The 3440-nt window shown below is 39.1% G+C and overlaps 1 protein-coding gene across 1 annotated transcript in view; it reads right to left on the bottom strand.

Annotated features, from left to right (window-relative positions):
- LOC144962675 (kelch-like ECH-associated protein 1) overlaps positions 1-2914 on the bottom strand; it is a 29248-nt gene extending 26334 nt beyond the window's left edge. Inside the window, exon 1 of the mRNA XM_078895807.1 lies at positions 2172-2914. The gene's annotated coding sequence lies outside the window, so the exon portion shown is untranslated. The remainder of the gene's footprint in view (positions 1-2171) is intronic.
- Positions 2915-3440: the final 526 nt, after the last annotated feature.

The raw sequence follows: 3440 nt of genomic DNA, 5'->3' as shown, positions 1-3440 counted from the left end.
AAGTAGGCCAATATCTAGCAGAACAACGACAAACATATACAGAGCTATAACTAACAGTGATTTTTAATACAGTTCTTTGGATGTCGAACATAGGAATATAACGTTGGGAACAGATGATAAAAATCACATTTCAATCTTAACAAGTTAGAGGGAAGGGGGAGGGAAGAGCACCTAGCACCCCCTCCTCCAAGGTTGTTTTTTTTCGTTTCTGTTTTTGTTTTTGTTTTTTTTTTTTGGTCGTAATTTGCCACTTTGTTTACATTGGAGATCCGCCATTTTGTTTGTAACAGGACGGGGATCATGTATAATTCTATACGTTAAGTATTCAGCGTGTAATGACAAAGGAAAAAAAACAAAACAAAACAACAACAACAAAAAACACAAACACACATACACACACACACAAAACTAAAAAAAACCCACAACCGCCCCCCCCCCCCAAAAAAAAAAAAACCCAAAAAACCCCAACAAAATCACGTTTTTAAAATTGAAGTCTTGTGATATTTTTCTTACCCCGCTGTCCACCCAGCCGTGTTTGGGTAGCCAGGTCTATTAGATCTGGTGGAAAGTACTTTGCGTTAAACTAGCGTCCTATCGAATTGTTACTTTTCGTTTCATAATATAGAAACCACGAAAAACTCACGTACCATGGACCTAAAAGCGACTCTGAAGGAACGACAATATTTTTAACGAGTCCTGACGTTACATCGTCTACTCTCCCAGTTCCAAACTCCTTGAAAGTGTGTTTATAACCAGTCTTTCGGTTACATAATAATGAATATGTTAAATATTGAACAAAAGATGGCATAACTATTTTAGTAGCAGGATGTAGGTAGTTTAGATAGTATGCGCTTGGCTTAGACGCTCACAACATTGCCATCCGGAAGTATAACGAACCAACACACAAAACTATGTGTAACCTTAAACGTTTATAGTCTGGTTAATACATTTAAGTGAGGATTATTCATAAACGCGGATGACAAAAATTAAACAATAACAAAGACATGTGTGGCGTCAACTTCGATCTTATCTATGGGCAAATTCTTAATAATACAGACCGTAAAAGAGGGATGATGGATGATCTTTATTGGCGACCATCATATTATACTTATGAACAAGAAAATCAGATGCCATCACTCTGAAACCATAGTATGTATCCTCTCAGGAAGAGTGGTTTTACACTTCCTATGAGATTGGTGCCAGTTTTTAGACATCACACCTTTGTTCCCTATTACACGCCCCCCCCCCCCCCCCCCCCCCCCCCCCCCACTCCCACACACACACATCATACAGCTTACGTCGAACTAGTTAAGGATTAAATACATATTTAAAAAACTACTGATCATTAATATCAATGGTCGTAATAAATAACAGGGATAAAGAAAAAAGACTCGTAGGGCATAAGGACCGTTTATTGGGCCATAAAGATTAATGAATATTTATATGAATGTCCAGCTAGCCTAATAACCTTATCTTTTGACAATTACTATCACTACTACTAATACTACTACTACTACTACTACTACTACTGCTACTACTACTACTGCTACTACTACTTACTACTACTGCTACCACTACTACTACTACTACTACTACTACTACTACTAAAATAACGACAAAATTATTAAACAAAAAAAATCATGATATTTCATATAGCGCAATATCCGATAAACCTACTCAAAGAGCTTTACAGGGGGTCCCTTGCCAACAGCATGGCAACATTTAACATGTAGGACGTGACATTATGCCTGTTAGGGGATATTACAAAGCTGTTAACGGCCAGGTACTCATTTTACATCTGAGTACGAGTACGGTGAGAATAGGTGAGTAAAGAGCCTTTTCCAAGGACTCAACTATGCGCCGTTCCGAGAGGGACTCGAACCCAGGACTTAGGACTTTTCTTTCATAAAGCGAGTACCAAACCACAAGATAACAGAGCCGGGGAGGCCTTCCGAAAGTTCCTACTCTAGTAGGGGGTTTGAGAGGGGGGAAACTTTTTTTACCCAAACCCCCTACTAGAACAAGAATACTGGGAATGTAGGAGCTTTCGGAAGGCCTCCCCATAGCCGCACACACTTGGCTAGGATTCAAAATATTTCTTCTGTTCTTTTTATCTTCCTCAATTGGATTCAAGATTCAAAAAGTGAAAAGATCATCATTCTACTACTAACCTTTAATCTTTCTCTTTGACGTGATCTGGGGTTGTTCGAGGACTGGTGTTTCGCTACACACCGAGATCCTCCGGTTTCTTTTGATTATATTCCTGAAACTTAAACCTTTCACATTATTTCAAATTCACATGCCTTTACTCCGAAGGAAAATTGAAAATTCCAAAAATCGCCTGAGCTAAGCTGTGCTCAGCATCGAAGCTGTGACAAGATTAACACTTTGATACTCTGCTACACACATTAATAACTTGTAGCAAGAGTGGAGTGTGTATCTGATCGCCGATAGACTTACGCTCAATTTTTTATCATTTCTGGATCAATAATAAGGTCACTCTTGAAGCAGTTATTATTTCATATCCGTGTTTGAAGACATGACTCGACATAATATTATTACACCAACATAACTCGGTCAAAATACGGTCAAAGCTGGAATGACGCACGCTTCGGTGATGAAATATTATAACAAAGGGAACACAAAGAGCGTAACACACTTGGCACTTACACTTCACAAGCCCTCACTCGCTCACTCCACGAGAAAACATTTAAATATCAACTCCTAGGGGATTTTTTTTCTTTTCAAGGCGGTTGAAACGTTTCGCGTGTTAATAACTTGATACTTTAAACATTCTATAATATTATAATTAGAGGAAAGGTCACAAACTTTCTAGCAACGGTTCTCAATCTTTGCATGAGAGGCTGACACGCTGATCATTATGTCAGTCGTAGTCGTCAGTGTCAGTGCTTGCCAAGCTTGCGCGGTATGTCGTCTGCAGTCAGTCGGCCTGCCGTCAGTCAGTCAGAATTTTGCACTGCACACAAAACACACACGCGCGAGGGAAGGGGGTTTGTGAGGAAACTGACTATAGTATCTAATGTATATAATATATATTTACGTAAAGGCGAGTTGATAGAGTGGTGGAGATAACATGGAGAAAGTTATATTGGTCAATCCTCTGTCCTAATTATTGACCAAAAGATCAACCAAATTTAAACTTATTAATAGATCACAAGTCTTTACATCATCATGTTGTGTGGCTTATTATTGGCGTAGCGGTACATTGTATTATTGTCTTGTGTCTTGTCACAATGTCAAGCAACGTTAAGCGTGTTCAGTGGCCGGATGAGTGACGGTGATCGCGGAAGTGATTTTGGTGCCGGCTTTGTGTCATTGCAATATTAGTACACTCGACTCAGATCTGAATGAATATCTGGCCACAACTAGTAGCCTATTAGATGTTGTATGACTGTCAGAAGAAAAAAGAATGCTAACAG

Source organism: Berghia stephanieae, chromosome 1 (assembly GCF_034508935.2).
Source record: "Berghia stephanieae isolate SIO BIC M18660-M18661 chromosome 1, UCSD_Bste_1.3, whole genome shotgun sequence".
NCBI lineage: Eukaryota > Metazoa > Mollusca > Gastropoda > Nudibranchia > Aeolidiidae > Berghia > Berghia stephanieae.
Note: the sequence above shows the minus strand (reverse complement) of the source record. Positions and strands in the feature narration are given on the sequence as shown.